Source organism: Mustela nigripes, chromosome 6 (genome assembly GCF_022355385.1).
Source record: "Mustela nigripes isolate SB6536 chromosome 6, MUSNIG.SB6536, whole genome shotgun sequence".
In the NCBI taxonomy this organism is placed as follows: domain Eukaryota; kingdom Metazoa; phylum Chordata; class Mammalia; order Carnivora; family Mustelidae; genus Mustela; species Mustela nigripes.
The window spans coordinates 105,718,260-105,742,138 of NC_081562.1; the positions used below are offsets into that span (position 1 = coordinate 105,718,260).

A 23,879-nucleotide genomic window follows, 5' to 3' on the forward strand; every position below is an offset into this window, starting at 1 on the left:
TTTACCTGAAGGCGAGAAAAAAAACAAAAAATGAAAAAGAAAAAAATTAAATTATCTGCAAGACTAAAAAAAAATCACAGGAAGAAAGCCATGAGTTTCGTGCTTTGCTTTCTCCTCCTCTGGAATTCTGCTGCTCTTCTTGGTAGGTGAACTTGGTCTCGGCTGGATTTCTTGTTGATCTTCTGGAGGAGGGGCCTGGTGTAGTGATTCTCAAGTGTCTTTGCCCCAGGCGGAATTGTACCGCCCTTACCAGGGGCCGGGGTGAGTAATCCGCTCGGGTTTGCTTTCAGGAGCTTTTGTTCCCTGAGCGCTTTCCGTAGAGTTCCGGAGGACGGGAATACAAATGGCGGCCTCCTGGTCTCCGGCCTGGAGGAGCCGAGAGCCCAGGGCCCCACTCCTTAGTGCGCCCTCAGAGAACAGCGCCCAGTTACTCCCGTCTACCTGACCTCCGGCTGCGCTCCGAGCTCACCGAGCGACCGGTTCAAGGTAACACCGAGCTGTGATCTTACTGTCGGCTCTGTCTCTGTAGCCGGCTTTCCCGTTCCAATACCCGCAAGCTCTGCGACACTCAGACACCCCCAATTCTTCTGTGACCCTGCGGGACCTGAGGCCACACTGACCCCGTGTGGGCTTCGCCCCGGTTTAGCCTCTGGAGCCATGTCCCTCAGCGGAACAGACTTTTAAAAGTCCTGATTTTGTGCTCCGTTGCTCCGCGCTTGCCGGGAGCTGGCCCCTCCCCCCGGGGTCTATCTTCCTGTCGCTTTGAATTCACGTCTCCGCCAGTCCTGCCTTTCAGAAAGTGGTTGTTTTTCTGTATCCAGAATTGCTGTTGTTGTTCTCTTCAATCTGCCGATGGATCTGCAGGTGTTTGCAATTTTTAGATAAGCTATCTAGCTGATCTCCTGGTAGCTGAAGTAGTCTCAGCCTGCTACTTCTCCGCCATCTTGACTCCTCCCCCCAAGGGCACCCTTATCTTGATGTTCACAGTCGTATATAGAACTTTTGAATCACTATATTGTATACCTGAAACTATTACAACACTGTTAACTACACTGGAATTAAATTCATTCATTTTCTTAATTGTAGAAGTTTATTTTTGTTGCTGAGTAGTATTCCATTGTGTGATGACTGAGCACAGTTCATTTAGACCTCTTGAATAATCTGGCTCATTTCTAGTTTGAGACAGTTATGGATAAAGCTAATATGAACATTCTTATACATGTCTTTTGGTGGACATATGCTTTTATTTCTTTGGGTAACTACCTACAAATGGACTTGCCTTAGTATTATATGTTGAGTTTTATAAGAAACTGCTACTTTTTGGGGCACCTGGGTGGCTCAGTGGGTTAAGCCGCTGCCTTCGGCTCGGGTCATGATCTCAGGGTCCTGGGATCGAGTCCCGCATCGGGCTCTCTGCTTAGTGGGGAACCTGCTTCCTCCTCTCTCTCTCTCTGCCTGCCTCTCTGCCTACTTGTGATCTCTCTCTGTCAGATAAATAAATAAAATCTTTAAAAAAAATACCTCACATTACTGAGCATAGGGAGATGGGCTCTCAGCAGCACAGATGAATATATCAACCAGTCATGATTCTGGAAGTCAAATTGACATAATCAGGATTGCAAAATGTGTGTATCATCTCTTCCGGCAAGTCTATGCCAAGAACTTTATTTAAAAAAAAAAAAAGAAAAAAGAAACTGCTACTTTTTCAAAGTGATATTATCATTTTATGCTCCCACCAGCAACAGATGAGAGTTGTGGTACTCCATATCCTTCTAAACATTTGATACTTTCCATCTTTTTAATTTTGACCATTTTTAGGCTATGGAAAGGTATTTCATTGTGGTTTTCATTTTAATGCTGCCACTGACAAAGTGATGAACACTGTCATGTGTCGACTGGCTATTTGTATGACTTCCTGAAGTATCTGAAGAAAGTACTTCTGTCCTTTCTGAAGTATCTGCTCAAATTTGTGTTTTTAATTGGATTTTATCTTATTAAGTTGTAGGCATTCTTCATATGGCCTAGATACCAGTCGTTTTTGAGATAAATATTTTGCAAATATTTTCTCCTAATCTGTGGCTTGTGTATTCAGTTATTTTAATGGTGTTTTTTCATTATCAAAAGTCTTTAATTTATTCAAGTCTTATTTATCAGTTCTTTTTAAAGATTTTACTTATTTATTTCACAGAGATCACAAGTAGGCAGAGGCAGGCAGAGAGAGAGGGAGCGAGGGAGGCAGGCACCCTGCCAAGCAGAGAGCCCAACGCGGGGCTCAATCCCAGGACCCCAGAACCACAACCCAAGCTGAAGGCAGAGGCTCCACTGAGCCACCTAGGTGCCCCTATTTATCAGTTTTTAATGGTTATTGCTTTCTGGCTCCTAAGAAACTTTTGCATAACGCATAGAGCTTAAATATTACCCTGGTGGGTTTTTTTTTTCCTTTTTCCTTTATTGTTTTGCTTCCACATTTAGTTCTGTAATCCATCTCAAATTTATTCTAGTGTATTTTAAGTTAGGGGTCAAAGTTCTTTTTTCCTGTACACCTTTGTAAAATAAAAAATCGAAGATGTAAATATGTATCTATGTTTGTGCCTTCTATTTTTTTCATTATTTAATTTGTTGATCTGTATTACCACACTGTCTCAACTACTATAGTTTTGCAATTTGTTAAAGTCTGGTAGTGTAAGTCTTTCAAATTGTTAAGCTTTTTAAAGATGTTTTAGTGATTTCAGGTTGTTTGCATTTTCGTATAAATTTCAGTTTGTCAGTTGCTTTTTTTAAAGATTTTATTTATTTCTAGAAAGCGAGCATAGCAGGAGGAATGGCAGGCAGAGGGAGAAACAGACTCCCTGCTGAGCAAGGAGCCAGATGCAAGACTCTGTCCCCAGACCCTGGGGTCATGACCTGACCTGAAGGCAGATGCTTAACTGACTGAGCCTCCCAAGGGGAGTCAATTTCTATGACAGTTTGTCATTTTCTATGACAAATCCTGCAGGAGGGGTATAGAGATTGCATTGATTTTGTAAACCAATTTGGGGACAGTTAACGTCTTACCACTATTAAGTCTTTAAAATCATAAACATACTGTTTCTCCATTTAATTAGATCTTCTTTGGGGTGCCTGAGTGGCTCAGTTGGTTAAACGTCTGCCTTCAGCTCAGGTCATGATCCCAGGGTTCTGGGATCATGCCCCGCATCGGGCTCCCTGCTCAGCAGGGTCTGCTTCTTCCCCTCCTTCTGCTGCTCCCCCGGTTTGTGCTCTCTCTCTCTCTGTCAAATAAATAAATAAAATCTTTTTTAAAAAATTAGATTTTTAACTTTTTTAAAAAGCATTTTATTTATTTATTTGACAGAGAGGGACCGATCACAAGCAGGCAGAGAGGCAGGTGGGGGATAGGGGGAGGGAAGCAGGCTCCCCACTGAACAGAGAGCCCGATGTGGGGCTCAATCCCAGGACCCTGAGATCATGACCTGAGCCAAAGGCAGAGGCTTGACCCACTGAGCCACCCAGGTGCCCCAGATCTTTAACTTTTATCTACAGTGTTTTATTTCAGTTGTTTGCTGCTAATATATAAAAACACAAGTACCTGGAAGTACCTTACAACATTGCCAACTTTTTTCCTAGTAGTTTTGTTATTATTTAAAAATCTCTTCTCTTTTTCCTGAAGATTTGCAAAAGTGTCTAGTTTCAGATTTGGGAGTTTTTTCCTAGGTTGTATGGTTATAGATTTCTAGGTTGATTCCATTGTGATCAGAAAATATACTTTATATTATTTTAATATTTTACATTTTCTGAGGCTTATGTTTTGACCTAGAATATCATCCATTTTGGTGCACATACTTTATCTCCTGAAAGGAATGGTATTGTTTAGCTGTTACATACAGTATTCTATAAATATCAGGTAGGTCCAGGTGGTTGATAAAGTTGTTCAGATATTCCATGACTTTACTATAAAACTTATAGGGTGGGGGAGTCCAGTCTATTAGTTGCTGAGAAAGAAATACTAAGATCTTTGAGTATAATTGGAATTTTCTATTCATCCTTTGAATTCTTCAATTTTTGCTTCATGTATTTGGAAGCTGTTATTATTTGTATAACCATTTATGAGTGTTTCATACTCTTGCTAAACTTCTTATCATTAGGAAATATCTTTATTTCTAGGAATGCTCTCAAAATTATTTTACTAGTCTTAAATCAATAAGGAGCAATATAAAGTGACACTAGAGGTCATTTAAATGTTGTCTGGCAAATAATAGGCATTCAATGAATATTTCTTGAATATTGACTTTCTCCAGCTTTTTTTTCTCAAGATTACTATTAACTATTTATGGTCTTTCATGGTTCCATACATATTTAAAGATTATTTATTTCTATGGAAAATGTCTTTGGAAATCAATAAGGATTACACTGAATCCTAGATTAGATTACTTCATGTAATATGGACATTTTAACAATGTTAATTCTTCCAATTCATGAACGTGGAATATCTTTCCATATATTTGTGTCTTCTGTAGTTTCTTTCATTAATGTCTTACAGTATTCAGTATACAGGTCTTATACCACCTTGGTTAAATTTGTTCCTAGGTATTTTATTCTTTTTGATGTAATTGTAAACAGAATGGGCTCCTTAATTTCTCTTTCTGATAGTTTATTGTTAGTATATAGAGACACAAAAGGGTTTTGTGTATTGATTTTATATCCTACAGCTTTATAGAATTCATTTATTAGATGTAACAGTTTTTGGTACAGCCTTTAAGGTTCTCTGTGTCTAATGTTATGTCATCTGCACATAGTGACAGATTTACATCTTCCTTTCTGATTTGGATGGATTTTATATCTTTTCCTTGCTCAATTGTTCTGGCTAGGACTTCCAATACTTTGGTGGAGAAGTGTGGTAAGAAGGGAGTTGAGGGAAATTGGAGGGGGAGATGAACCATGAGAGACTATGGATTCTGAAAAACAATCTGAGGGTTTCAAAGGGGCGGGGGGTGGGAAGTTGGGTGAGCCTGGTGGTGGGTATTACAGAGGGCACGTATTGCTTGGAGCACTGGGTGTGGTGCGTAAACAATGAATTCTGGCACACTGAAAAGAAATCTAAAAATTTTTTTAAAAATCACAAGAATTAAAAAAAAAAATAGACATTCTTATTGTGTCCTGATCTTAGAGTAAGCACTCCCATTTTTTGGTCGCTGAATATGTTAACTGTGGGCTTGTCGTATACGACCTTTATTATATTAAGGTATGTTCCATCTATAAATGGATGTTTAATTTTGTCAAATGCTTTTTCTGCATCTCGAGATAATCATGTGATTTTTATCCTTCATTTTGTTAGTGTGATGTATTGTGTTGACTAATTTTGCAAATGTTAAAGCATCCTTGCATCATTGGAATAAATTGCAATCAGGGGTGTGATCAGGATCCTTTTATTGTATTGTTGAATTCAGTTTGTGAATATTTTCTTTGAGTATTTTTATGTCCATATTCATCAAGGATATTGGCCTGTAATTATTTTTTCCTGTGACATTTTTTTCTGTTTGCTTTTTTTTTTTTTTTAATCATAAAAAGAGTTTGGAAGAGATCCCACTCTTCTGGCTCTTCTGGTGTTTTTGTTTTTTTTTTTTTTTAAGAGTTAGAGAAGAATTCCTGTTGATTCTTTAAATGTTTGGTAGAATTCACCAGTGAAACTATCTGGTCCAGGGCTTTTCTGTTTGGAGAGGGTTTGATTATTGATTCAGTCTCCTTACTCAATAATGGTGTGTTTCGGTTTTCTGTTTCTTCATGATTCAAGCTTAGTATTTTGTATGTTTATAGAAATTTATCATTATCTTCTAGGTTGTCTATTTTTTGGCACGTAATTGTGCCCAGTAGTCTCATGATCCTTGGTATTTCTGTGGTATCAGTTATAACATCTCTTTTATTTCTGGTTTTATTTATTTGAATCCTCTCTTCTTTTTTTCTTGGAAAGTCTAGCTATTATTTGTCAATTTTGTTTACCTTTTCAGAAAAACAATTCTTAGTTTATTGAATTTTTTTCTATTATCTTTTTAGTTTCTGTTTCATTTATTTCTGCTCTGATCTTTGGTATCCTCCCTCTACTGACTTTGGACTTTATTTGTCCTTTTTTTAGTTCCTTGAGGTGTAAAGTTAGATTGTTTACTTGAGATTTTTCTTGTTTTTTTGAGGTTAGACATATATTGCTATGAACTTCCTTTAGGTTGGTTTTGACATTTTAAACAGAAATAAAGCAAACACTGAAGTAGTCACCTGTGATTTTCTTTATGGACCATCTGCTGAAACATTGGTCTTGAGAAGAGCTGATGATGTATGTACTCTGCAAGTCAATAGTAACTCACTAACTCATAGCCAGGGAAAATACTAGTATGGCTCGGGACCTCAAGAAGCTTATACTTGAATCTTTAAAACCTAAGAATTTTTTTTTTGTCTTTTCTTTCTGTTCATTTGGTTGTTAATCTTTTTAGCTTTGGAATGGCACTTTGCTGCTTAGACTAGAAGAGAGCTAGGATTCTTGGCTGCCAGGACCTGTTACTTTCACATTTGTATTTCTGTTATATAAAGGGTGTGTTTGTGTGATTTTGTCAATTCACTGGTGCTGGATTGTGCTTAATAGCTAAGAGAATACTTTTGGGTATGTGATTTTGGTATATCTCTTGTGGAGATAGTAATATTTTCCTGCAACAGTGGGTGGTATCCTTTTCTACTTTCTGCTTTCCTCTTTTCCCCAAACTCGTAAGAGTCCTGATGAACAGAGTGGAGAAACAAGCATTGTGCACCAGCATTCTCACCAGCCTCACCAGATCCTGAATCTTTTACTCACCTAAGAGAGGTGTCGGTCATCTATACCTATTCAGCCTTATCTCACAGCAAGAAGTAAGAAGAAAAAATTGGTTACAAAAATAATTATTCCTCTATGAACAAAGGTCTCATGCACATCCTCCTTGATTTATTTGGGCTTTCCAGAATAACTAAGGGACCATGTTGATCTGTTTATCTGACTTGGACAGGGGGCTTTTAGCTTTTAGTACAGCCTTCCAACTGCCAAAGTTGTTTTTCTCTGATAGACTTACTATTAGGATCAACTATCATTTTTCTGGCCATAATGCACTGAGCTATTAAATTCCTCAAAGTTCAAATATGTCTGTTTTTCTGTTTCACATGAACTGTCCAAGAAAAATGTAGACAGCTGTTTGATATAATTAAAAAAACATTGAATGAAGGTCAGAGATTTCAAGTAAGTCATTAACCTCTTAGAACCTCAGTTTATTCATCTCTAAAACGAGTGTGATGATAACTATCCTATTCTCTTAAGGCAGGATAATGAATGTGAAAGTTGTAAATCCGTAATTTGCTATGCAAACAATAGGTGTTATTTGGTGACCTACACACAGCCAGCACTCACTTCTGTATAGCTTCTGTGTGGTACTTGAAATATAATACAGGCAGTCTTCATTTTTAGTTTTAGAACATTTTTAATGGATACATCAAAGGAATGCTGATGAGAGCAGAATATAATTGTTCGATGCCAAATCTCTGTATTTTTAACACCAACATTCTGTATTTTTAAGGTTAGTCACTCTTCCTAAGAAAATCAACATTTTATGAAGCCCATGCTTTGTGATAGCTTACAAATATTCTCAGAATTCTAGGACCTTTGCTCTAGGCCACAGTTTTTGCCAAATTCAGGCTACAACTATGTTATGTGCTTTGTGGATTATAATCATTGATACAGTAAGATAAAGTAGTGCATACTAATGAGATTTGAAAGTTCTATCAACATTATTGTAGAAATAGAATGCGGCTTCTATTTCCTAATGATAATCATGCCCTGTTTTTTTCACCATCTTTTGTCTGCCTTTGTAATTCTTAATTCAACTTACCATTCTCTTTTCCTTCATAATTTAGGATGGTCTGTGACTGAACCAGATTTTATCTTCTTTTTTTTTTTAAGATTTTATTTATTTATTTGACAGAGATCGCAAGTAGGCAGAGAGGCAGACAGAGAGAGAGAGGAGGAAGCAGGCTCCCTGCTGAGCAGAGAGCCTGATGCGGGGCTCGATCCCATGAACCTGGGATTGGGATCATGACCTGAGCTGAAGGCAGAGGCTTTAACCCATTGAGCCACCCAGGTGCCCCAGATTTTATTTTCTTTATCTTTTTCTTTTAAGTATAATTTCTTTTTTTTTTCTTTTTTTCCCCAGAGGATAGCTTTTCTTCAGCCTTAAAAACTCAGCTCCTTACATTGGCTTTGGCAGAGGTGATGGGGCAGCACCTGTAGGTCTAAATCATGGTTGAAGGTGTTTGGTTCTTCTGGGCTTCACAAAAATCATCCCTGACTACCTTGCTGTGAATGGCACAATTCCTGCAGTAATGTAGTTTCACTGACAGCTTGAGAAACATAAAGGTGTCAAAGACCCTTGCTTCAGAGATGTCCCGATGCTGCGTCCTCTACTGTGTTTCAGACAATGAATGTCTTAATGGCCTATTCCTCAGGTACATATCAGGCACAGTTAGTGCTATAAATAAGCTGCACATGGTTGACAGCACTTTTCTTCATGATTATTGTTCCTTCTTTTCTTGGTCATATTGGAAGCAATCACCCAAGAGCTCCACTTTTTCTTATAAAAACATTTTTCCACTGTAGAGGTGTTGTTAGTGTTAGGATTCCTTCGAGATAGCTTCCTCTGCCCTCCTTCTAATAGCCCACTAGGACATTTAGGCTTCTAGAACCCACAACACACTGGTACTCTAGGTGAATTTATACATCTTATTCCCAAAAAGATTTCTCTCATAACTGGTCACCAGCCTAGAAGTAGATACTTCAAACTCCCTTTCACTACTTTTTTTTTTTTTTTCTGAAAGCCTAGACAGAGTCTTCCAGAACTGGATTACCATCAAAATAGAGTCATACCCGATTCCATATTCCCATTCCAGAGGCAGGAAAGGAGTAGGCTTCACTGTATCTCCTAGATTTATATGTACTGTCTTCTCTCTGCCTGTTGGAATGCACAAATACTGCAGAAATGAGTATGTGAGGACTTCTTTGTATGAAACCTAGATGTCTTGATGCATATCTGAGCTTTTACCTAAGGAAGGGAGATTGAGAAGAGGATTTGTAGTCAAAACCAACCACTTAACTTGGAAAATAGAAAAGGAAAAGAATTACCCATAATCCCACCACCCTGAAGCAATCTCAGTGAATATTTTGTTGTCTCACAGTCGAGTATTACTGTCTTTCTGGTATGTGTTCTTTTTTTTTTTTTAAGATTTATTTATTTATTTGACAGAGAGAGATTACAAGTAGGCAGAGAGGCAGGCAGAGAGAGAGAGAGGAGGAAGCAGGCTCCCTGCTGAGCAGAGAGCCCGATGTGGGACTCTATCCCAGGACCCCGAGATCATGACCTGAGCCGAAGGCAGCGGCTCAACCCATTGAGCCACCCAGGCGCCCCTCTGGTATGTGTTCTTGTCATAGCTATGTTACATGCACATTAGTGCACTTAGAAGTTGTTTTTTTTTTTAACATTTTATTTTATTCATTTGACAGAAGGAGAGAGATCACAAGAAGGTAGAGAGGCAGGCAGAAAGAGAGGGGGAAGCAGGCTCCCCGCCAAGCAGAGAGCCTGCCTCGGGGCTCAGTCCCAGGACCCTGAGGTCATGAGCCGAGCGGAAGGCAGAAGCTTAACCCAATGAGCCACCCAGATGTCCCAGAAGTTTCTTCTTTCTTAAAAATGTAGTATTACCTCCCACCTGTGAAACTGACAAACTATATTTTCTCTTGCAGTTCTTTATAAGGCCATTGTATTCTTTTTATGGCCTTTTAGCTTGGTGGTAAATAGCATATTTTGTCTTTAGACCTAATTTATTTTTTTTTAAAGATTTTATTTATTTATTTGACAGAGAGAGAGAGAGATCACAGATAGGCAGAGAGACAGACAGAGAGAGAGATGAGGAGAAGCAGGGTCCCTGCTGAGCAGAGAGCCCTATGCGGGACTCAATCCCAGGCCCCTGGGATCATGACCTGAGCCGAAGGTAGAGGCTTAACCCACTGAGCCACCCAGGCGCCCCTTTAGACCTAATTTAAATGTCACTTGGTAGCTGTGTAATTTCCCACAAATCACTTAACCTCTTCTCTCAGTGTCAGGTTCCTCATTTGTTAAATGGCAATAATAAAACCTGCAGCAAAGGCTATTGTGCAGATTAAATATAATAAAGTATTTAGTGCACTTAGCTCTTTGCTTGGCACATAGGAGGTAATCAATAAATGATAGTGGCAATGACATTTATAGTGGTTGTGATACAACCCTAGAATATTTATGAGATCCACTGATGCTACTGTTTATTATATAGATTACTCCTTTCTTCTAACATTACTTTAATTGCACAAGTAACCCACAATCCTGGCAATTAATTTTTCCTGCAGCAAAAGAAATTATTTTATTTCGTGAATCTCTAATTGAATTGTTCCAAGTTCACCAGTACTGCCTGAGAAACAATATAGGTACCTCTCCAAGGCCTCAGGGCATGGGAGGTTAACCACCGGTGTTGTCAGATCTAATTACCTTTCATTAAGTACCCCTGGTGGCAGGTGACTTTTGCTTCTGGAGTTTTCTGACCTGAGGGTGATTTTCAGGCAGTAGTAAGAAGCAGAAGCCACCACCTCTACACTGGTTCTAAAGTAATTCTGAGCTCAATGGAGGCAGAGACCTCTTAGACTATGTGAGAAAATTGTAATTTGCTGGAGAGAACTTTCTCTTAAGTATTCTTAAGACATCATTTATAGTGTTCTGCAGGTATATCCTATGTGTTTGTAGTTTCTCCTGAATAATTTAAGGTGGTATTGTCTTGTGACTCACATGATTTCTCTCTCAGACTCAAAATTACAGTGTTTTAAATGTCTCTGGAATATACGCTCTCAGATCCATTGGTCCTTAGTAATTATGAGTATTTGACTAATGAGGAAAAGCTGTCTTTTTCCTCTTTGGAGTATCATTTGTGATTGAGACATTCTTCCAGGACAATAAAAATAATCTTATACTTTAGGGGCACTGAGTGGCTCAGTTAAGTGGCTGACTCTTAATTTCGGCTCAGGTTATGATCCTCAGGATCCTGGGGTTCATCTCATGTGGTTCTCCACACAGCAGGGAGTCTGCTTGAGGTTTCCTTCGGCCCCTACCCCCACTAACACTCTCTCTCTCTCTCTCAAATAAATAAATAAATCTTTAAAATATCCTTGTACTTTGTACAAAATAGAATTCTTCACATCTTACTTGGTTTTTACAGCCATCTGAAAATGTGGGGGCCCTGCAGAGTTCAATATATATTTATTTGAATGAAAAAGCTGGTGAGTTTTTACCCTAAAGGAAAGTTACATGTTTTGTTTTTTCAGTAGGCTCCAGGCCCAGTATGGGGCTTGATCTCACAACCCCAAGATCAAGAGTTGCATGCTTTACTGACTAAGCGGGGCAAGTGCCCCATAGAGTTGCATGTATTTTATTTAAGGTTTTATGCATTAGTAGTAGATATTTTTAATCTTTTAATTTCCTCATGTATCTTAACAAGTTATTTATCCTATAATCTGACAGCATTCATGTATCAGTTTCTCGGACTGATCTTAGCTCTAGTCAATGTCTGGTGTACCTTCTAGAATATACCATTAAGTTTACCCACATCTACCAGTTAACATATGATAGGATCCCCTTTTAATAGTTTTGGAAGACAGGCCTAGCAGTTGCCTATTAGATCATATTTTTATTTTATGGGGTTATGTTTTGGAGGATATGATTTGAATCACATTTTATCTGAACTATCAAACAACAATCTTGTTACAATAGGGTTCTACATTCTTCCTTTCATTAACTTGTCCTCAGCTTCTCACTAATTTGTTATTTTCTGTACATTCTCTCTGTCTTTAAGATTACTGTCTGTTTTGGGTTAAAGGAATATTTTCTTGGATATAAAAATGTATCATCAACCAAAACAAAAGAGTCATTCTCTGTTGATGTGTCTTCCCCCTTCCTCCTGATCTGAGAATGACGAGGCTGAAGTTTCCAGCTGGATCTGGCAGTCAGCATTTCTGGGATAAATTAAATGAGCACACTTGATTGAGGTGTAGCTGGACTGTATCACTGTCTTCCTATTATCCTGGGAGATCAAAGCAGAGCACAAAATGGGGCTTAGTCTTTAAAATATTTGAAACAGATGCTGGTTCTTTTTGGTGAAAATTCAGGTTTTAAGGCAAACCACTTGTTAGCAAGACTTCATTTCTTTTCATTGAAAGAATAGTCAACAGTGAACATATACCACTCTTTTCTTCCTCATTTTCAAGACTAGAAACACAAACTTTTTGCATGAGGAGGTATTTGGCAGACCTAGAAAGCACTTGAACTGTATGGGTTCCTTTTCATATAAATATAAAATAAATTATTCAGATTTTGCTTTTGGCATTTGGGGTATTAAATGAAAACATCTTAAATGTTTAAGTTTTCATAGTCATTTTGTTGATGGATCACTATTTAAAATCTAGCATTCATATGGTTGTATCTTCTAGAAATTGAACCAGGATGTTTACCCTCGCTTCATGTTTTAACAAACCAAAACACCCATTCTCTAAAACCTTTATCATTGACATATGGGTCCTAAGTTCATATAGAATAATTCCATAAGTATGGTTTGAGATTTTTATTATTTGGTTAAAACAGACTGAAAATGAGAGAATTTACTCAAAAATACTTCTTGGGCGTCTACTCCCAATCCATAAATACTGCGTTAGGTGTATGGATTTAAATACATCATTCGACACTGTAAAACAAATAGTAAACTACATATTCTCCAACAGAAAAGTTATACAAGGTATAGTGGGAAAACCCAGGCCTCCACAAAGAGGCTCAAGGTTTCACAGAGAAAATGACCCTTGAGCTGCCTTTTAAAGGAGCAGTTGGCTTTTGCCAAGCAGATATAATTTTAGACAAGGACATAGACATATAAATAGCATAACAAATTTGGTATACTCTTTTTAAATTTTTTTTTAAGATTTCATTTATTCATTTGAGAGAGAGAGATAGACAGTGAGAGAGAACATGAGACGGGAGAAGGTCAGAGGGAGAAGCAGACCCCCCTGCTTACCAGGGAGCCTGATGCGGGTGTGATCCCGGGACTCCAGGACTATGACCTGAGCCAAAGGCAGTGGCTCAACCAACGGAGCCACCCAGGCACCCCCAAATTTGGTATATTCTTAATAGTTCATGATGAATAGTGCTTAAGATGTATTTTAATTATTTGTACATAACCTATTACTCCCAAATTTGGCAGCATAGAAAAACAATAAGCTTTTGTCATTTCCATGGTTTCTGTGGGTCAGGAATTCAGGAACCACTTAGCTGGGTGGTTCTTACTTAGAGTCTGTTATGGGTTACAGTCACTATGTCAGTTGGGACTGCAGTTATCCAAAAACTCGACTGAGAATGGAGCATCCAGTTTCAAGATGGTTCATCCACTGTCCATCCGGTTATTGGTAAGAACCTTCATTTCCTCGCCATATGGATCTAGCCACAAGGTGGCCAAGGTGGCCAGCTTCACCCAAAATAAATGATTCAGGAGAAGAGAACAAGGATGAAGCCACAAATGCCTTCTATAACCTAGAATCAAAAGTTACATATCATCACTCTTACCATATTCTGTTCCTTAGCAGCAAGTCACCAAGACCATCCCACATTTAATGGAACAGAGTATCTTGGGCTCTACTTTTTGAAGGGAGGCATGTCTTAGAATTCATGGACTTATTTTAAACATTACGGTGTGTCAAGGGGATAACAACAGGATAATAACAGGGGATAAGGGGATGACAAGCCATGAGGGTGATGCAGTCTTCAGGTAGATCATGAAGACAGATGGACAAAATAGGGAGAATACTGGAGACAAGGGCAGTTAAGATTAAGTTCTTATTTTGTCCTGGGGAGTGATGCTAAAGGCCTGAATGGATACAATTGCGGAATAGTTAGTAAACTGGGAATATGTTCATTATCAAGAAACATTGGTTCTTCTAAGAAATGTCCTAAATTGTTTCCAGTTTGGTTTAGAAAATAGAGAACACAGTCTGAAAGCCCAATTACAGTCCAGAAAGTTAGTGTGTTCAGAGAAACTATTTGGATAAACAGCAGTGAATAAAGCCTGCATGTTTTGTATTGTTCAAGATGAGAAGCATCAAGCTGTGACACACATGGCCATTAAGCTGAGCTACATAGCTCCTAACCATATTTACAGGTCAGGTTACCTCTCTAGGCCTTGAGCTTTTCATTTAGAAAGTAGGGCAAGGAGAAGTGGAGTAGATGACCTACATGATCTCAAAAACTCCTCCCATCTCTTGTGTTCTGTACTGAAAATGAGTACCGGGTGCCATTTTGATCCAATTAGTGTTTAATTTTTGTTGACCTTGAGAATGTTTGACTCAATAAAAATATTTGACCTATTCGCCCATATTTAAATCAGAATAGACCAGTATCAGGGAATTTTCACTGAATATTTGCTGGAGCTGAAACTAAGTTAATTCCATTTAATTTCTTTTTTTCTTTCTTTCTTTTTAAAATTATTTATTTGAGAGAGAGAGCATATGCATGTGTGACCAAGGAAGGGGTAGAGGGAGAGGGAAAGAGAGAATCTCAAGCAGACTCTCCCCACTAAGCATGGAGCCCAAAGCAGGGCTCAATACCAGGACTCTGAGACCATGACCTGAGCCTCAATCAAGAGCTGGCCTCTTAACTGACTGAGCCACCCAGGTGCCCCCGGTTTAATTTCTTTATCAGTTTTCTACACATATAATTGAAAATACCTAAACTTCTTCAATATTCTTATTTTAGTGAATCATTTTAGTATCAGTTATTTTCCATATTTAAATTGTATAATGATTGGGGCACCTGAGTGACTCAGCTGGGTAAGTGTCTGGGTCATGATCTCCAGGTCCTGGAATCAAGCCTCATGTCAGGCTCCCACCTTAGCAGGGAGTCTGCTTCTCCCTCTCCCCCTGCTTGTGCTCTCTCTGTCTCTCTCTTTCAAACGAATAAATAAAATCTTTAGAAATAAATAAAAATAATAATAAATAAATTGTATAATGATTTTATTTATCATTCAGAGTTTTGCCCATATTAGATTTTACTAATTACAGTTTTCTGCAATGGAATTTTCTTTCTGTGTCTGTTGCCAAATTCAGTTATCTATTTTGCCAGTATTTTGTTTTGATATTGATGTCGATGCAAATAATATTCATTATGAATTGATTTTATCTGTCATTTTATTTTTTTGTCATGATAAGTGTATATTCTCTTTAATCCTCATCCTCTATTTCCCCCATCCCCCTACCCACCTCCTCTCTGGTAACCATCTTTATAGTTAAGAGTCTGGTTTCTTTTTCTTTTCTTTTCTTTTTTTTTTTTTTTTTTTTTACTTGTTTTATTTCTCAGATTCCATATATGAATGAAATCATACAGTGTTACCTTTCTCTGACTGATTTATTTTGCTTAGTATAAAACTGTCATGTCATTGCAAATGGCAAGAATTCATTCTTTTTTAGGCTGAGTAATATTCCATTGTGTGTACCACATCTTCTTTATCCACTTATCCATCCATTCATCCATTTATCCATTCATCCATCAGTGGACACTTGGGCTGCTTCCATAGTTTGGCCATTATAAGTAACACTGCAAGAAACATAGGAGTGCCTATGGAGTTATTAACTGAATTTTTTTAATGGTAATTATTATTTATGTCTTAACTAGTCTGTGAGAAGATTATAAGAATTAACTAATATTACAGTTACCCCATTGTCTGGAATTGATCTATTGTAGGGATTGGCACATTTTTTGTGAAGGTTCATATGGTAAATATTTTGTACTTTATGAACCCTGTGCTCTGTCACCACTATTCAGCTCTGCTGCTGCAGTGTGAAAGCAACCGTAGGCAATGTGTAAATAAACAAGTATAACTGTGACCTAATATAACTTTATTTATGGGTCCTGAAATTTGATTTTTATATAATTTCTACATGTCACCAAAGGTTCTTCTTTTCTCTTTTTTCAACCATTTGAAAATGTAAAAACCATTCTTAGATGTTAGATTATAGAAAACAGGCAGTGGTATTAAATTTGGTCCACTGAATGTAATTTACCAACCTCGAGTCTATTGCTTATCCAGTTCTTTGTTGTTCTCATCGCTTCCCATGCTGTTATCTTACCATCCACAGTTGTTGGTGGAGCTAAGGGCAAATGATAGGGTTACAGTGTCCTCAGGGTCAGAATGTCAGCTAAAGTTATCAAGAATAATTTGTATTTTACATGGATTTGGACGCATTTTATAGATGATAAAACAGAGTCTTGAAAATAATAATTGTTAATAATTACTGAAGGAGCTTACTATCTGGTAGACACATAGATTATTACAACTCCATAAAATGTACTGTCCTCAAAGTAACTTGTCCTAGGTCTCATAGCGAGAATGTTGCAGAGCCTGGAATTAAACCAGTCTCCAGAGCCCATGCCTCTTAACAACATGGTATTGCTCTCTAGTTCTTCACTTCCTCACAAGAGTCATCAATACAGAGCAAATATTTTGGAGCAGGTAATATAAGTGATACAAATCTGTCTCCGGTGAGGGCAGACTCTGGGTAAAAAAGCCTTTCTTCACCAGTCCTTGAAACTACTGGATGTCCAGTAGTTAATATGATTACCAGCCAAGGGCCTACATGCTTATGGCTACATGTTTATGGGTGTAGTACTATACGACATGAGATGCCACAGCAGCTTTTGCCAGAGAAATACTCAAGTCGATAAGATTCTTAACTAAGATCCTAAGATACAGAGGACCACCAACATTACTTTTATTCTGTGGTTAACTAGCAAAAACTTACATGAGTGAAGTAACTAATATGAGGCAGGTAAAGCAGGCAGTCAGGTAAACAACTGTGCTTTCCTAGAAGGTACAAGTTGTAATTGCTCCAAGAGACACAGAGATGTAGGAGTTCCAGCTCAGAGGAGCCCAGCCCCTGCTGATCAAACCTCATACATAGTGCATTGCCGGGGGGAGGGGGGTGTTAAGTAACACGTGAACCTGATGCTTCATTCTCATGCACAGAAAAGTATGATTGTTTAGATGAGCCTGTTAAATGAAATCAAGGAATGCTAAGAACCTCCCAGTACCATAAAATGTATGATACTGAACTCACAAGATAGTCTGAGACACAAATGTCAGCCTTAGGATGGCTTTGCAGTATTCTTTGTTTTTGTTTTTTAAGATTTTATTTATTTATTTGACGAAAGATTCCACAAGTGGGCAGATGACGGGCAGAGGGAAAGGGAGAAAAGCAGGCTCTCCGCTGAACAGGGAGCCTGATGTGGGGCTCGGCCCCAGGACCTTGGGGTCATGATCTGAGCCAAAAGCAGCCGCTTAACCAACTGAGTCACCCAGGTGCCCCAGCTTTGCAGTATTCTTTGAAATGGAATATCTGGGAAATGATGTGTGGATGGTTTATTAAATAGACAAATACAGAAATACACCAAACCAAATGAGATCTTACTGCTGAGATGAAGATGGCAGAGACTTTGCTTCCTGTGGATGATCTGAAGCTTCTGATTTCTTGCCAGCAGTAACATCTCATATATATAAGATTACAGCTACTAAAGCCTAAAAGCAATAGAGTATGAAGAGTTCCCCCAAACTGTATTTGAGCAGATTGCTTAAAACATGGAGAGAGCTATTCCTCCTTTCAGTTGCTGTGAAAGTCTGTGGCACTGAAAGTGTGCTCCCTGGAAAGAAACCAAGGAAGAGCACTAATGACATAAACAGATTAACACATCGAAGCAAAGGTGTATTTTGCATTCTCTTTTTGCTTTTCCTCTACGTGATCTTTAGAGTTGGAGTGGCTACTTCACTTTTCCATCCCATTTCCTATTTTCTAAACACCTGTAATGTGTTAGGGATCTGATTTTATCAGGAACACAGTCTCTAACCTTCGTAGTTCCTCACTAAACTGTTATAGAATTTGGATGTGGGTCCATTTATATGGTAGCTCTTTCATGAGGATGAAAAGCTGGGGCTAGAGCCCGGTAGATAAAACAAATTTGAAGATTCTGCACAAACATAACTTCTTCCCCCACTGTCAAGTCACTAGGAGCCTTCCTGCTCTGGTGTGTCACATAGCTTCACCTGCTTCAGTCTAGATAGACTCCCATTTCCAGGTCCTCGGAGCTTTCTCCCTTGGTCTGCTGGCACTCCATTTTTTCACTTGCTAGCACTCGAACATTTTTCTCCCCAGATCTGTCAGCTCTATCAGAACGCTTGTGTTGCTCTTTCTGACCACTCTGTTCCTCACATTCTGGTGGGACTGCTGCACTCTGCCATTGAACTTCACAGTTCTTCAGTCAGCACTTAATGAGCCCTGTGTTGGATCAGAGGGAATCAGGGCACATGGATCCTTCTTCCAAAAATTGGGGGATGGATATATGTATGTGTGTGTGTGTGTGTACGTGCGCGCACACACGCACACACACACATATACATACAGAAAACTTGGCTTGCCCCACGTTACTTAATCCTGAAATCTCCTGGCTGTTACCTTACAACACATAACATCAGCCACATCTTGTAGGATTTCTGGCACTTCTATGCTGAGCCTATTTTGTCATAGTAATGTTTTTATCCTCAAATAATAATAAAGCTTTGCTAAAGCATCAGCTACTAGTCATAACGAAATGGTGATATCTGTCAGAGTTTGTGTTTTGCTAAGAAATTTTAACTTTCAGAGAGTGAGGAGGGGGGAGATTAATTCAGTGACTGTATGGGAGGTTTTATTCTCAAATAAAGAAAATGAGTAGAGAAAATCATCTTGCTAATTTTTGTTTTTCCCCAGTGTTTTTTTTTTTTTTTTTTCCACCCAAATCCTGGATTGCTCCCAAGGTAAAAGTCGTAATGTCTGGAAATCGTTAATCCGTGGGATTTGTTCATGGTGTATAAAATTTTCAGAAAGAATTTGCTCCTTAAATATGATTTCCTGATTGATATGGCAGACATAAATCCAGGAAGGACAGCTCTGTCGGAACAGCCAAGAGCCCTCCCACATTTTTTGGCGTGTGTGTATGGAGTAGAAATAAAGATTCTCCATGCGGGTAGGTCAGGAGGAGAGAGAGGTAAAGGGGAAAGGAGAGAACAGGGATGCTGCAGGGGTGGAAGGAGGGGCCGCACATCCTAATCTCTTGGAATTCGCTGCAAGCTCACTAGGATCCTAGCTTTATTTCAATTTATAATAATGAGAGAAAGAAGTTAAGGGATCACCCTTTGTGCCTGTTGTGGTACTGGTTCTGAAGCGCACCCATCCTCCCAGTTGGTCGAGTTCAAAGCTGTGCTCAAGCTGAAAATAATGGCTAAGGGCCATTTTACACAGGTCTTTTCTTGCATTTTGCCCTTGTCACCCCCCTGTCACTGCAGGCACATATATGTGCCCTCTCATGCACACCAGATCACGTGTCTCCACCCTGTCATTTTGTTTCCTGGTTATTTCTGACTTTAACATTAAGAGATCGGATTTCTGAACATAATTAGTCTTTCTCTAAATAGTGCAGATACTTCACTTCTGATATTTATACACAGCTGCAGATCCATTTATATTTTCCTGCATTTCAAGTGAGAAGTAAACTCTCCTTCTCTCCCACCTGCCCCCTCCTAGGCCATGTTCTTGTTAAGCACTGTTTAATGAAGAGCCATATCTTCCAAAGGCTTCAGACACAGAATGAGCCCCTCAGTGGTCCCAGTCTATCAGCGAGCATTCTGCAGTGAACTTCTAAATATCTGCATGGTCCCCTTGTGTTTGCTTTGACACTAGAGTTGAAATAATAATGTGACTAGTGGCAAACTATCCCATTCTACCCCTCCCAACTCTTAGATTTACACAGACACACCACGCACGTGCACCTTTAACCTGACCTTGAAATAAGCTAATGACAGAACAGACTCCTCCGAAGACTGGCCTCTGTTTGGGAGCCCTTATAGAGGTAAACTATCCAATCTTGTAATTGCTAGATAATCATACTTGGCTCTTCTCTGTATTCCTGTAGACTGTGAGAAGGAGCCAGTGGATGTGTTCCCTGTAGTGTAGATTCATATCCTTTGTTATGTCGTTCCTTATTTATTGACATATATCAAGGTCGGAAGGTTCCTTTTGTTTGACCTGGACACCTCTACTTGGCCTTCTCTTCCACTTCTGGTGCAATTGGTACATTGCATTAGAAAGAGAAGAAAATGAGATGTTATGACAGATTGTTACCGTGGTTTGCCCTGCAAGCAACAAGCATGTTGCTGTTTTCTAGATCCATCTGTCTAGCAGACATGTAATAATGCCAAGAAGTGTTGTGTGCTTGACTGCAACAAACAATTATAGCAAGGGTACTTGAGGCACCAGACCTCAAAGGATCAGAATGGAACGTGAGTTAAAATTTCAGCACTCAGATATGTGCACAGGCATGCGAGGAGTTGAAGCCGCCATTTTTGCCTGTGGCCAACTGTCTAACTAGTTTGCAGCATCAGCATTCATTTGGCTCACCTGCTTAAAGAATGTGAGCCTCTTCTTCTGCCTCATTATTCTCCCCCATACCTAGGATTTTTTCCACATAATTTCTCATTCTTAAGTGTGTAGCTGTGGAACTTAACTGTAGAATGGGGAAGTCATTCATCTGTTTGTGCACTTTTAGGTGCACACACACACAAATATTTAAGCCCTGCATTGTTCACTGAAATACAGTAAATGATTTGTTGTGGCCAAGAACTGAACTGAAGGTGGATGCTTTCCCATCCTTACTAGCTCTTAAGAGCAAGGAGGAATTTTGGAACACACACCTGCTCTTAGCATTTCTTAATCTAAGATCTTAAGATCTTTTTTTCTTAAGATCTTATTTATTTATTTGACAGGAGCTGTGGGGAAGGGAAAAGCAGGCTCCCCACTGAGCAGGGAGCCTGATGTGGGCATCCATTCTAGGACTCTGGGATCATGACCTGAACCAAAGGCACACGCTTATCCGACTAAACCTATCCAGGCTCCCCAACTGGATGGCTTTCTTAATTATTCTAATTATTGAACTCTCTCATCTGACTACATTTTCTGGGAGCCTAAAATATGTGTCCTCTTAGTGGGTTAGATTATAGTAGCTTCTGTCCTCATAATAGCATTCTCTCCACTTAATGTCCATTTATCTGTACTTCTTCATCTGTACATACTTGTCTGCCCCCTTAATAGTAAATGACCATATTTTTATGTATCTTACAAGTTTCCAAATATTGAAGTAGGTACTTGAAATACCTACAGACTTAACATCCTCCGTAAGCATATAAATAAAGGTGCTCAGCAGATTTCTTCCCTCACTAGTGGGCAGTCCCCCAATACTCTACTATATTTGAGTAACATTTATTATACTGCATAAAATAAAATAGGTCTTAACAAAATGGAGAAAAAAATGGGCAAAATGTAGTTAGCAGTTCTATGGTTCAGATTTCGGGATTTATTTTATTCTGTACCATTTCCTATCTCCTTATGACTTCGAGTACAGAATTTTTTTTCTCCGTCTAGATCAGCAAGTAAGGGATGTTTTGTTTTGTCTTGCCGAAATGGTAATATATGCTTAAAGAAAAATTGACAACAGACTTCTGAGCTGTAAGACTAAGAGGAAATGGCCACATGTTATTTTAAAAAATTACTCCCTCTTTTGTTTGTACTTCAAAACCCGTAGTCTTTTTTGGCTTTCATAGACACATTTAAACTTTAACAAACCATAAAGCCCTTTAAATCTGAAACCTTTGAAAAGAGTTTTTACTTTAAGAACCAGATATTTCTATTTGTGGTAAGATTTCTGATGAACATTTATTCATCTCAGTTATCCAGTAGTCCCTGGACCTGAACTGCTAATGATAACCAAGTATTTACTATTCCTCTACTTTATCCAGTGTTAAAGAAAAAAAAATTATCCATTCACTTTTTAAAACAGTAAGACAGACTTCATTCAGGACCATTGTGATAGGTATAGGGATCACTGCAGTGGAGTTTTTCAGTGGGGAGAAAGATTGTGCTTAACAGTCTTTGAATACAACAAGGAAAAGTGGAAATTATAGCCAAGGAGCAGGGTAGGGGTCAGTAGGTGGAGGCTTACTAAGAGGAGACTTTAGGGAGAAGGGCGCATTTTGGCTCAACCTACCTAACAGGATCCTCGCTAAAGGCAGGCCAGAGTGATCAGATATCACCTGGAGAATGGTGGAGGGTGAGAATTCTGGTCAGACATTGAGGGTAATCAAGTATCAAGGATGATAGATTCTTGATAAACCAATTTAGCAGGATTCTTGCTAGAGCTGGACAATGTAGAGATGAACTCATATTTGAGATACTTAGTAAATATGTATAACATGAGTTATAGTAATAGTATAGTATAGTATAATATTCTAAATAATATAGTAATAGTCTGAATTATTTTGCTTTTGTTGTGATTGTTATTTTTGGTTTGGAAGATAAATGTAAGACAGCCACATTCTATACAATATGGGGAGTCAAAGAGATCTACATGAAAAGCACTTACGAAGTGAGGGTCAGGATTTGGAGCCCTTGTTTCTTGTCTTTAACTTTAGGTTATCTCTTAATTTTTCCTGAAATTTTGGAAGTCTATTGACTTACCCTAAAAGAAAGGCAGCTATGCTGTTACAGAATTGTTCTTCAGTAAGTGACTAGTCCTCTAAGCACAAACTCAGTCTAAAGCTGTTAAAATTTTCCAGATTCTCAATTTTAACAATAAGGTTTGGTTTTTGATGGAGGTTATGTAGATATATCTTATAAACTGTTCTGAATTTTTTACTTTTTTATAAGCTATTACGAGGGTACAGACATGCTAAGCATATTTCTGTCCAGTGTGTCTCTTGCAGGAGAAGTATCAAATGAGGGCCATTCTCAAATTTATGTATTTGATTCTATTTCATAAGGTTAAAAATGGGTAAGGACTGTAACACCAAAAATATTTAGGGAGTCCACTAATTGTCCACTTGGGCTTCAAGTGAGAAGGCTGATTAAGAAGTTGGATCTCAAGGGTGGCTGGGTGGCTCAGTTGGTTAAGCATCTGCTCTTGATTTTGGCTCAGGTCATAAGATCAAGCCCTGTGTCAGGCTCCTCTGTCCCTCTCCTTCTGCCCCTTCCTGCCTCTCAAAAAAAAAAAGAAGAAGAAGAAAGAAAGAAGAGGTTGGATCTCAAAGACCATTGAGAATTAAAAACTTGAATTTTATGACCTTATGTATGAAAACTAAGTTAAGCTAAGTTTCAAATTAAGGCAAAGAGGTTTATTTAGCAATATAAGTGTTTACCTGAAGTAAACTTCAAAAGTAAACTTAATGCAATTTATGCATTTTTATTCTTATGTACATTCAACATAAGGGAACACATTAGTTCCACTATTTCATGATTTTTTTTAAAATGTAGACCAGAACCACACCTTATTCTTAATATTCTCATCAGCTAAAACCAGACATGGCATGGCACAAAGACATTCACTAAAGGTTTGTTAAGTGGTAACTTTTTAGTTTCAATATATGTCATTTGATATGCAACATCTAATCAATGAAGCAAAAGTATTAAGAGGATTACTGTATTTTTTTTATTATAATTTTTTATTTTTTATAAACATATATTTTTATCCCCAGGGGTACAGGTCTGTGAATCACCAGGTTTACACACTTCACAGCACTCACCAAAGCACATACCCTCCCCAATGTCCATAATCCCACCCTTCTCCCAAACCCCCTCCCCCCAGCAACCCTCAGTTTGTTTTGTGAGATTAAGAGTCACTTATGGTTTGTCTCCC

The 23,879-nt window shown here is 38.6% G+C and overlaps 1 protein-coding gene and 1 pseudogene across 13 annotated transcripts in view; one reads left to right on the forward strand and one right to left on the reverse strand.

Annotated features, from left to right (window-relative positions):
* Window positions 1-23,879, forward strand: part of ERC1 (ELKS/RAB6-interacting/CAST family member 1) — a 552,388-nt gene that overhangs the window by 479,391 nt on the left and 49,118 nt on the right. The window lies entirely within an intron of this gene.
* On the reverse strand, window positions 8,253-8,600 carry LOC132020835 (small ribosomal subunit protein eS26-like; annotated as a pseudogene).